The 12,864-nt window shown below is 42.7% G+C and overlaps 1 protein-coding gene across 1 annotated transcript in view; it reads right to left on the bottom strand.

Annotated features, from left to right (window-relative positions):
- Window positions 1–12,336, bottom strand: part of SLC7A14 (solute carrier family 7 member 14) — a 114,792-nt gene extending 102,456 nt beyond the window's left edge. Inside the window, exon 1 of the mRNA XM_027958409.3 lies at window positions 12,110–12,336. The gene's annotated coding sequence lies outside the window, so the exon portion shown is untranslated. The remainder of the gene's footprint in view (window positions 1–12,109) is intronic.
- Between the last annotated feature and the right edge of the window lie 528 nt (window positions 12,337–12,864).

Here is a 12,864-nt window from a genome sequence, read left to right as displayed (position 1 = left end):
ATAGAACTGCCATATGATTCAGCAATTTCACTGCTGGGCATACACACCAAAGAAAGCAGAATTGAAAGAGACACATGTACCCCAATGTTCATTGTAGCACTGTTTACAATAGCTAGGACATAGAAGCAACCTAGACGTCCATCAGTATATGAATAGATAAGGAAGTTGTGGTACATATTCACAATGGAATACTACTCAGCTATAAAAAAGGAACGCATTTGAGTCAGTTCTGAAGAGGTAGATGAAACTGGAGCCTATTATACAGAGTGAAGCAAGTCAGAAAGGGAAATACCAATACAGTATATTAATGTATATATATGGAATTTAGAAAGACAATAATGATGATCCTATATGCAAGACAGCAAAAGAGACGCAAATGTAAATAACAGACTTTTGGACTATGTGGGAGAAGACGAGGGTGGGATGATTTGAGAGAATAGCACTGAAGCATGTATATCACCATATTTAAAATAGATGACCAGTGCAGGTTCAGTGTGTGAAGCAGGATACTTGAAGTCAGTGTTCTGGGAGAACCCAGAGGGATAGGGTAGGGAGGCAGGCGGGAGGGGGTTCAGGATGGGGGGACACGTGTGCACCCGTGGCAGATTCATGTTGATGTATGGCAAAACCCATCACAATATTGTAAAGTAATTATCCTCCAATTAAAATAAATAAACTAATTAAGAAAACTGTGGATGAGTAGTATGAATTGGAGGGATTTTGGTGTCAGGTAGCACAGATCTGAAGCTGGCTCTGAGACCTTGGGCACGTCATTTAAACTTGATAATTCTCATATGAAGAATTGGGATACATATACCTACTCCTCAGATTAAATGAGTGCATGTGAGCTGTTGTGACTATTATCAGAAGTATTATGATGTAGCTATGTAATTATCCCTGACTTCAGTAACTTGCCATATTGGAATCACATGTGTAAAGAGATGACATCACAAAGCTCAACTGACAGGTTCTCCCCAGATACCTACTAGTATTACAGTGTTGGCACCATAATATTTATTTACAGCCGGTTTGGAATAGACTTGGGGGCAGAAAAGAAGAACACAGGCTAGTCACTAAGACAGTATTGAAATGGAGAAGTCTTGTTTCTGTTTTGACAGGTTTTATGGTGGCATGTTTTCGTTGTCTATATCAGGAACTTATTTCTGGCACAACAGTCTATACTCATTCAGATCTTTTCTTCCTCCATGTTCTGATGTGACTAGGAAAAGTCTGTGTGACTAGGAAAGAACTTAAGATGAATCCCAGACCGTCTGTTGCAGGTTATGCCTGCTTAGAACTAGGATAACTAGCTTGCTCAAGGGGAGAATAAAAATAGTTAAATGATTGTTTGACTTCTGTCAGAGGTAACAATGGTGTCTGATCTTTTTTTTAAAACCTTTTGAGAGTTGATTCCTTTGGCATTTTTGTGGGTTGAGAGTGACTAATGAATACAGCTTCAAATGTCAGCATCCACACATAAAGATTACTGACAAGGATACACCAGCCCCAGTGCTTTTAGAGCAAGGTCAGATCACGGCACCCTCTGAGAAGTGGAATAAATAGAATCTGCACAAAATACAAGGGATTTGCCCCTTAGAGAAATAACCCAACCACTAGGGTGACTTATTCATGACTGGTGGTTAAACTGGGGCATCTACCAAAACTCCCTAAAGGAGACTAGAATGTAACTGAATATAAGACAAACTATGAGTTAAGAAGTTATAACGTATGAAATAATATCCTAACAGAAGATGAGGGATGCACAGAAGCTAAAGTCTACCTTCTACTGAAATAATTTTCCAAAGTTTCTCTAACACTAGGGAAAGGGGAAACAAGATCCTCCACTTGGAAGGCTCAGTATTCCAGTAATCTGAAAGGTGTTCTTGGTGGAATTTGGAAGAATTCTCTAGTCCCTGTTTCCGGATGGATGGTAGATTTCCTGAGACTGCTTCTCCAACTCCACTGATCCTGACCTTGTGCTTTCAAGTCATCTTCTATCACTCATTCGGTTTTCTTACTATCCTAATACCAGGATGGGAATGACCTGGGCAATCCTCGCAAGCATCCTACATTGGAAGTGACTGTATTGGCATCTAGTCATCAAATCAGTCTCTTGGGATTTGGGGAGCGTGGCTTGACTCTGCGAGCTAGAAGACTTTTGATAGAACTGATAAAATCAAGTTTCTAAACCTAATAAGCTTGGTCAGACGATGAGACAATCACGACCGTATGAAGCCCTGCCTGAGAAGCCACTTCTTAGATTTCTTCACCAATTCTCTTTTCAATGCAATTTTTACTGAAACACCACCTGTTTTTGTTTTAAATGATTCCTCAGAAAGAATTTAAATAGAAAATGTTTCATTGATTTTTCTAAAAAAAGAAAAACCCTATTATTGTAAGCCTTGTGTACATTAAATTAAATGTACCATGCTAATCAATTCCCTGGAGAAGGAAATGGCAACCCATTCCAGTATTCTTGCCTGGAGAATCCCATGGACAGCAGCCTGGTGGGCTACAGTCCATTGGGTTGCAAACAGTTGGACATGACTAAAGCAACTTAGCATGTACACATGCTGATCAATTCAGGAAAAACACCTTAATCCTAAAGCAGACATGGTTTAGGAGTTGTCTTTTTTAACTTTCTTACTCTTTTAAGCCTACCCATTTACCCAGTTATCTGCTTTCTGGAATTATGAATCCAATCACCTGCCATTTACAGTGAATATGGGATGAACTTTGCTCCATTATCAAGTGATGGGAGCCATGGGTCATGCCCTCTTTTTTCTTGGGCACAGTTTTCTGTGGTGACCCCTGCCTTGATGATATTGATTATATATATATTCTGTGGACTAGAAAGTGTCCTCCATAACCAGCTTAGTATGATAGATGGATCAATACAATGTGAGGGATACTAAGTTGTGGATATTCTAAACAAGGTCCTGGAATAAGCATCAGAGCACAGTGCAGTCAGTCATTTCCATCCATCCTTATGGGGTTGGTCAACGAGTGGGAGGTGTGTGGGGAGTGGGAAGATGTTCTTTTACCTATCATTGGAAAGTCGAAGCTTGGTGTGGAGGGAAAAGCATGGGGGTGAGAGTCAGAGAATCTAACCTTGAACTGGCAGCTTTGCCTCTCTGGCTTTCAGAGATAGAGTTTCATCTCTTGTAAATTGAGTGGGTTGGTTTAGATGATCTCTATTGGATGTCTATTGGATGAGAGGTGGAAGAAAGGTGGCCAGAGCATGAAAAGTAGGAAATAAGCAATTTCAGAATCTAAATATGCACAAACTGACTTGACTGTGAGGTGAAATTTAAGACCATAATCCTGGATAAATAATTAGGAATGTGCAGATGGGTGAAAAATTTAACCCTGCTACAAAGAGAGCTGGTGCTTGGAGTCTGAAAATCCTCTCTGACATGCTCTGTGTGCAGGCAACTTCATCTTTCTGAAGTCTCCCTCATCTGGAAAGTAGAGAGGCTGTGATCATTTATATGCAAGCATGAACAGCATATTATTTACAGAATCACCGGAGATTAAGATGCCTTCTGTTCAGGCTGTGCCTCTATAATCTCTGGCAGTTTGAAACGAGGAGGCAGGGGAGGGTGTGTGAGGCGGGGGAAGAATGCTGTGCCCATGTGTTGGGTATGCTGCTTATCTGTATTTCTAAGAAGAATGCTCTTATATAGAAGTAACCCAGGATCTGATCTCTTACCTGGTTGTTATGAAGGAACCATATCTTAATAGTGAGCAGTGGAAAACTTGGAGCCTCATAAATACTTAATAATCACACTGTGTGTTACACTGGATTGTGCTCCAAGGATGAATAAAATTCCTGAAGGCAGTACAGAGCAGGGCAAAATGCTATGAACAAGGAGGATGGACTGGGCTCTAGTCTTTGTCCTGGCTGACCTTAGGCAAGTCACTTAACATTTCTGGGTTTCAGTTACTTCATCTTTAAAACATAGGGAAGGGAGAAGCCTGGTTGGGGTGATTTCTGAGGTTTCTCGTAGCTGTGAGAATAGACTTCATGATTCTGATGTCTGCCGTGAACCAGCCCTGAATTCAATAAAATCACTGAAATCCCAGTAATGCTTCTGAGCTGCTGTAGACTCCACATTGGTTGCATTCCATCTGGGGAAGGATATCAAAGTAAATTCTCTGTATCAATTGGGGAATTAGGAAGCTGGAACAGCATCTCACTTTGAGCATGATTTCTCAGTGCAGGGGGAGTGCTATTGGCATTTCAGGTGGGATTTTTTTTTAAATTGTACAGGGGTTGTCCTTCCTGATGCAGGATATTTAGCATCCTTGATCCCAGGCTGCCAAAGCCAGTGATAATACCTCCCCCTACTCCCAGTGTAAGAATAAAAAAAAATACCCTTTAGTGAGATAGCACCTGATGTTGAGAACTATTGATTTTAGAAGGAACTAGGAGGCCTCTCTATTGTTAATAACCATTTTCTAGACATGCAAGCTTAGGTCTAAGATCTTCTTAACCCTAAAGACTTTAATTTAGCTGTCAAGTCAGGTTCAGGACTGGATATCGGCAACCTGAGAGCTATTTTTGGAAAGAACAGAAAGGACAGAAAATCCATCCTTTCCTTTGTAAAGACCTAATGGTTCACAAGGAGTATCTCATTGGCCCTTTTTGTGATATGAGGAGCAGATTTAGTATATGTTAAAATCCACAGTGAGGTAGATAGGTACTGTGATGTATTCTATTTGACTAATTTGGTAATAAGGTAGGGTTAATGAGAAGAAAATGAATTCTACACATGATTTTAAAAACTTTAGTTTTATTTTTGATAGAAGCCCATCACTAGGAAATGTCACTCTGGAAGCTCTCCTTCTCTGCCTTAAAAGCTCTCTAGATTGCCACTCTGAGTGAAAAACCTGGAGGCAAAAGCCAGAAAACTCTACTGAACAGTGAAGATGTGGTAGGCTGACATTTGTAGAGTTAAAAGGTGATGGATCCTGCACCAGCATTCATTCATTTCTGGCAGTACAGGCAGTTCATGTATTCTGGGAAAAGCAGCATGGTACAAAGCAACAACCTTCAGTATTGAACTACTGAAACAATTGATCAATGGCGCAACTTACAAGAGGACAAGAACCATCTTGCAGAAAGACAATACAGATCCCTATGTAACTTCAACAGAACCAGAAACCTGAAGTTCCATTCGCCTTGTGATTGCTATTCTAGCCAGAAAATGTAGGTAAAGTGAAAATTCCCCAGAGAAGGGGCTTGTATGTTGTGGCCTAAAAATGATTCACATTAGTTATCTGAGAGACTAGTGGTTTTCAAAGAGGATGTGTCAGACTTCCCTGGTGGCCCAGTGGTTAAGAATCCGCCTGCCAACACAGGGGACACGGGTTCTATCCCTGGTCTGGGAAGATTCCACATGCCGCGAGGCAGCTAAGTCTGTGCACCACAGCTACTGAAGCCTGCATGCCCTACAGCCCATGCTCCACAGCAAGAGAAGCCCCTGCAGTGAGAAGCCTGAGTATTGCAACTAGAGTAGCCTCCGGTCTCCACAACTAGAGAAAGCCCATGTGTAGCAGTGAAGACCCAGCACAGCTGTGAATAAGTGAGAACTGGGCAGGTTATTTAAGTACTCTGGGATCCAGTTCTTCATCTGCAAAAAAAGGGATAATGACATTACCAACATTTAGGGTCAGAGTAAGGGTTTTAGCTATCATGATCATGATCATTATTATTGTTGCTGTTATTGGGTGAAATACTAGCATGACATGTCATGACATGTCATGACATGTCAGAGCTTCCAATAAATAATGATGTAAAAATAAGAATCCTTCATTTATTTTTGATTCTTTGAGCTCAGTGAGGCAGCATATTCAAGTCTTTAGCCTCATTTCATAGAACCATAGAATGTTACAGCTTGTGGGACCTGAAACACTATTTAATCCAAATTTCTTGGTTTAAAGATGAAGATAATGAAGGTGAGGGAAGTAAAATCCTTGTTCAAATTCTTGGCAACAAAGATTCTGAAGTTTTGAATGCTTTTCTTCTGCCTTATAATACCAGCCATGAAATTTCTACCTGTTGACTATCCTTGACTAGTAGTTCATACCAGGGTGCAAGGGAAATAATCTGAAATCCAGATACATTCCTTTTCTTACTCTTAGCATCTCCGGTAAAGTTTTGGTGGCTAAAGTCATTGATAAAAATTTTAATGACTAATGAAAAGATGCATGATGTTAAAAGATGCAAGGAGTAGTGAACTGTGAAAGAAGACTCAAGTCTTGTTTCTGCCTCTGTTATTAACTTGAGGGACCACTCTCAGCCTCAGTTTTTCTGTTTGCAAAGTAAGAGAGTTAGGTTATGCAATTGTTACAAAATATAGGCACAATAATATATTGTATAAAGATATTCTCTAATGAACAATTAAATCTTTACAATTATGAGAAACATTTTGTCATCAAAATGTTCAAACACCTGGATGCAATTGTTTTTTTAAATTTGCTGATTATTTTTAAAACAAACAAAGGGAAACAATTTTTAAAATGAACAGATGATGGAGATTAGCTTGCTCATTTGTAGGACAGTTTATTGGGTTGGAATATTTTGCCTTTGGCAAGTGAGAATCAGCTAATTCCAGGCATTTGCTTAATGACTTGTTAGAATAGAAAGATGTTTTTCTTTCATTTTTGTCAGTAATCACCAGTTAAAACTTTTAAAGGAAAGCCCAATTATTTCTGGAAAAGGATAATGTTATATGACCAACCAAACTGTGATGTCATCAGCTCTCCTCTAATTATTATATGTTTTCATTTTAAGCTAAGCTCCTTCTGAACTTAGGAATAATAGTAGTTGCCTGCAACAGTCATGAAGGCCAATCATTTATTTCTTAAAGAAATAAATGTCTCTTTAAGGTAAAACTGAAAAGTATCATACAAGTCCATTTAAGTATTGTTTGTGAAATTGCTTCATCATAAAGAAATCAAACACTCTTGGACTGATGCGTCCGTCGTTCCCTGGAGGAGAGCAGCAAGACACAGTTCTCAGTGGCAGTCTGTCTTGGCCGTCACTACCTATGCCCCCAGAGGGGTTAGGAGGGTGATTATCAGGGTAAGATTTGATGTTCTGTGTCTGTCTCCTGTTTTATTTGATAAGGGAAAATGCCGTGGGGAGCATTCATTTCTTGGCTAGATGAGTCTGTGGCATGAAGTGACCTGGAACAATGGTATGAATTCAGCAATATTTATTGAGCACCCATGTGCTAGGCTATAGGAGTTCCAAACACCTGTGATCACAGCCTTTCTGTGCAACTATATGACACTCCTCAACTACTTTATTGATTAAGTGAATGATTGTATGCTACCAGCATGAGTTTCAAAAAGCTACACAGTCAGTTCTATTTATTTCTTGAGATACAAAATCAGTCAAATCCCTCAAGCTGAAGATAGTGAAAATTAAACTCTTTTCAGCTCCAAGGTAATGTATTTCTCGCTTCCAAAATCCAGGCCTCTCTAAGAGATAAAGAGTTCCCATGAAATGAATAAACCATGATTCCCCCCAAAGTGGTATTTATTATTAAAGCTAGCATGATCTGCCGGAGACCGGAGTAGACAGTTTCTCTAAGCTCTCCTTTAGTAATAAGATTCCATATGCAACAATTGCCTGAGAATGGCATGCTTGACCAACATCAGGCTGAGAGTATATCTCAGCTCTTTCTCTGAAAGAGTATCTTTCTAGTTACCATCCATTCCTTTGTTAAGATCTGTTTATCTATCTTAAGATAAATATATATATATATATTTATATAAAGTGTATATAAATTTGAAATCTGAATAAGAACAGCTATGTTATTTCTAAGTTGGAACTCAGGAAACCAGTAAGACAATAAATAGAGCATTTGACTTTATGGCAAAAAGGAATCTATGTGAAATTAAACTCCAGAAGTCATCGGCTCCTTCAGTGAGATACATGTTTTTCCTTCCTAGCTTTATTGTCTTGAGCATCTTTGGGCTTTGGAGGATGTTCTCAGCACAGGTGGATTTTTCTCCTGTCTTGGAAAAAGTTTCAAAGCAGAGTCCCAAGTCCTTATTCCCAATTTCATTTTCTCAGTTGCTGTGATGTTTTTAGCACTTCCTAAAGAAATGTTGCCCAATAGAACTTTCTGCAATGCTGGAAATTTTATATATCTGCATTGTCCAGTAAGGCAGTCAGTGGCCACATATGGTTTTATTAAGCAGCTGAAATATGGCTAGCATGATTAAGGAGCTGAATTTTTAACATTTAAATTTTAACTAATTAAAATGGTAAATACATATGGCTAGTGACTACCATATTGGATAGAGTGGTTCTAGACAGTGTAAGATTATGGTACCTGGGACTGAGTAATCCAGCAACATCATCCTTGCAGAATCACCCAGTGATGATATAATAGACATTATGTATTTAATTATGAGTTATGCCTTAATTGCTTCTGGAGCAGGTTTGAAGCAGAATGTCAGTAATAGCATTAGGAAGGTATAAGGGGATCTTTAAGTAAAGAATAACAAATGGGAGGAATATGTTATGGTAAATATTAAGAGATGAAACAGCAGAATAACACCATTTGAACTGGATTTGAATTTCTAAATTCTACCTTTTGGAGCAGGATAGAACTGTCCAATTTAGTATAAAAATTTCATCTTGCCAGTGTGATTACTAGGCTACAAAAATCTAATTAATGAAAGTGAGATTTTACTATGGGCTGGAAGAGAAGCAAGCAAAAATGAATAGAGTATCAGGTCTGTTGTATGTTAGAGTGGACTAGAACTCTAGGACCGTGTCTAACAAAATTGTCCATCTGACGGAATTGTGAAAATTCAATGACTTATGAAAGGACTTAGCATACTGCTTAGCATTGATAAATATCAGGACTTAGGATGATCACTTATTTTTGCCTAAATCTTTTTGAGGCCTCTTCCAAGTACCTGTGAGAACATAGGAAGATGCTAAGGGTAATTGATTTTGGAAAAATTATTTTGTTGAGAACAGATCATAGAAGAGGTAATATAGACAGCATAAAGGCAAGTAAAGAAATGCCATACCACCATCCCGATTTGCAAATTGTTGGTATAGGGAAAACAGTTATTGAGGAATGTGGGTCAGGTATCTCAGTTATATTCAGTCAGCCAACACTGGAATAGTGAGACCAGAGAAGGAAGAACAGGAAGAAAATTTAGGTAGGAGGACTACTTGTATTTTGAGTGTTTGTGCCTCTCAGGTGGCTCAGTGGTAAAAGAATCTACCTGCCAAGGAGGAGATGTAGGTCCATCCCCTAGATTGGGAGAATCCTCTGGAGAAGGAAATGGCAACCCACTCCAGTATTCTTGCTTGGAGAATTCCATGGACAGAGGAGCCTGGTGAGCTACTGTTCATAGGGTGGCAAAGAGTCAGACACAACTTAGCAACTAAATGACAACAACAAAACCAACAAATTACTGAATATAATTCAGTCCTGCTGATGTTCTTGTCAAAGATAATTAGAGAAGGCATGGAAAAATATTTGATGCATCATGGGAGTAGTGGAAAGGGCACTGGCCTTGGAGTCAGGTCAACTGGATTCCAGTCCTAACTTTTCAGTCATGTGCATTAGACTAATAAGCATCTTTTGGTTCTCAAATTCTCTTTTTTGCAAAACAATGATGCTTAATGGTCTTGAAGGTTTTTCCAGCCCTATAACTCCAGGGTAGAATTCTAAATAGGAAAGCACAAGTGGGATCTAGTCCTCCAGACTCCCCAAAGCCTTGCTGTTCTTCAGGAAAGCCTGCCATTTTATTCCTCTATCACGGTTCTGTTATCCTGAAGCTCTAGTGTGTGAACAGTGGTATCTCAAGCAGCATGCACAAAAGCAGTTGGTATGGTGGGAGTTAGTGACAGTGGGTGGGTGAACAGATTAAAGAGGAAAGGGTTGGAAGAGACAGTAGTGTCTGTGAAAAGCAAAGCTGGTCCTCTACCTTTGACAAATTCTTGCTATAGTCTCCAGTAACCACTGCCCAAAGTCAATGCCAAAATAAGGGCATGAAAATAGCTTGGATTTCAGAGTTAAGCAGACTTGAATTTGAATCCAAGCTCTGGATTTGAGATACATAACTTCAGTTTTCTAAACTTTGTGATACATTTGGTTAGCAGCTATTGTGAAGCTTAAATGAGATGATATGGCCCAGCAAATAGTAGGGTTTTTTTTTTTTTAAAGTAAATAGTCTCTTAACTTGGCCTTCTGAAATTGGCTTAGTTCACTCCTCATCTAGCCCATAATGTAAAAGACTCTGAAAGAAACATACAAGACTGCTTAGAGATCTGTATCCAGAGGATGTAAAATTTACATTGTAGATAATGCGTGGTGGAGAGAGAGGGTGCTGAAGAGAAAAAAAAAAAAAAAACTCAGCCAGGAATAGAAAGCCTAGTTAGTCTCTCTGTTAATGAAGCCTCTTCCCTTGTGCAGCCTCACAGTTCTCTGGTTCTTGAAAGCCACAGTAGCGTTTATCAGAACAACAACCCTAACTGTGTTTCCAACACTTCACCAACAGGAAGATTCACAGCGCAGGCAGAGAAAACAGAATGAGGCACCACATTCGTTCCCATTCAAGTTAGCAAAGCTGGATCCTAGAGTGACACCCGCTCCTTGCTCCTCAACCCAGCACTGGGGAAAACCTGCTTCCAAGGGGAATCTAGGGGTGGGGGTGGGGTGTGGGGTGGGAAGGCAGAGAAACGGGGAATGCATAGCACCTTTGCCCCTCTCTCTAGGTCACTTGATCCACTTGACTTCCTTTACGAGGTTCTAACACAGTTTCTGCTTTGGAGAAAAATGTTGGCAAGCAATGAGCCTCCAGTCCCTCGGCGGTGTTATCTCGCCGCTTTGCAGAACTTTCAGCACCGCGGACAGCTCCCGCTGTCCTGTCTGTGGCCCACTCTCAGGACTGGCATTCTCCCGGAACCCCTTCCTGGAGGGGGCTCTGGTCGGAGTGGGGTTGGGGGAGGGGAGGTGGGATGTCATTCTGGGTTTCTTGGCCAACTTTGGCCAGAGACCGGCCCTGCCACTACGGTGAGAATACCTCCTAAGAGCCGGTTCCTTTTCACCTCTCGGTTGAAGACCTCCAAGAACCGAAGTCAGCATAGGCGGTGGGGTGGGGAGTGCCAGGAGCCCATGAGGGCTCTATTTTTCCATCATTCCTGCACCTTTTTTCCGCCTTTCACTTTACTTCTAGGCATTCGGCGACTTCTGTCTTACTTTTCAATCGCAATACAAAATACCTGTGTGTGAGGGGAAGGGTGGGGGCTGACTCAAGAGCTAGAAGGAGGTTGTGGCTGCGTCCGGCGAGGCTACACTGCCCTACTCTGGCCCTTTGAATTCTTAGGACGCTGATGTGCTTTGGGATGGGGAAGTGGGGCGGGCTCTGACTTAGGTGTAAGTGTGAGAGTCCTCTCCCCAGGGTTGCCCCCTCTGTTCAGGGAGCTTCCCTGACACCTCACTCATCACGTCCTCCTCGTCGCCCCCGGTGTGTCACCGGTCTCTGGGGACAGATGCCCCTGCGAGCGCATGGCCTTGTCAGGTCACCTGGGTCAGATAGAGTCCCTTTGAAGAGTTTGCTCTAATGTAAAAGGGGAGACATTGTTCCCGCCCGTCCTTCGGGCTTCGGCCGGAAAAGCATCTCTCTCTCTCTCGTTGGACTCTTTCAGACGCCGAGAAAACCTAGCTGCGCGAACCAAGGTGCGGGGGGACAGGACGGGCCCGGCGTCTGTGGAGACCTGGGCGGCCCGAAAGCTGCTCACGGCTCCCTCCTCCGCCTCTAGCTCCCGCGGGCCGGACCTGCCTGGCAGCCCCGCAGTTGGAGCCCGGCGTCCCCCCACCCTGGATGCTATCCAGGCCCCATTGCAGGCCAGAGCCGGAGAGACCCCGACCCGGCTCCGTCCTTCCTTCTAGGAGACCCCTTCCCGGAGGGCGCCCTCAGCCTCCGCGCCATGTTCCTGCTTACCCGCTCCGGGTGGCTCTGGCTCGCTGGTTCATTCAACAAGAGGTGATCATCCCATTTTACAGCTGGGATGCAGGGGCCACGGAGGGGGACAGACTACAGCGACAGGGGGACGTTCACTCACCGGAGGGCTGGAGGTGATGAACTGGCTGCCGGGGCTGATGGCTGGCGGTCCTCACTTACAGCGCCGGGTTTGTCTCTTCTCCCGTGATGCGGGGTGGTGGCGGCAAAGGAAAGCAGGAGGCAGCCGCCACTGCCGAACAGCTCCTCAATTATTCAGATTGCCCCTCTATCTGCACCCTCCCCGCGGCCTCGCAGTCCTCCCTCCAGCTAGCCTGTCTCCGCCTTCCTGGAGTCACGTGTGCTGCCCAACCCCTTACATTACCGAGCAGAAGCCTCTCACCAGACGCCCCCCCCCCCCCCCCCCCCAGCCCCAGTACACACACACACACACACACACACACACACACACACACACTGCTATCTGCCGCTCTCAACTACCTGGCCTATTAAGCCCCCAGGTGCTGCTTCCAGTACCTCATGCTACGTGAGGCTGAGGGGAAGAGATGCTGGCAGCTCTCCGCCCTGGGAAAGGACCAGGCAGGACTCCGCAGTGTTGATGTGTTGCGAATGCACAGCCTCTGCGAGAAGCTCCACCTCTGCTGGACTTGACATTGGACAAAGCTGGCTACCCAGACCTGGTTCCTGCCCTCTGGAAGCTTCCCCCTTCTTCACCGAGCCCTTGCTGCTCTTAAATTTCTTCCACCTCCCTCAGCATTACTGAAAGGAAAGGATGGGGGAGATTGATTTCCCCTCCCCTCCTAAAAAAAGGACAAGACCTTCCTCTTTCTCCAATAGACTAAGTTTATCTTTGGATTC

Source organism: Ovis aries, chromosome 1 (genome assembly GCF_016772045.2).
Source record: "Ovis aries strain OAR_USU_Benz2616 breed Rambouillet chromosome 1, ARS-UI_Ramb_v3.0, whole genome shotgun sequence".
In the NCBI taxonomy this organism is placed as follows: domain Eukaryota; kingdom Metazoa; phylum Chordata; class Mammalia; order Artiodactyla; family Bovidae; genus Ovis; species Ovis aries.
Note: the sequence above shows the minus strand (reverse complement) of the source record. Positions and strands in the feature narration are given on the sequence as shown.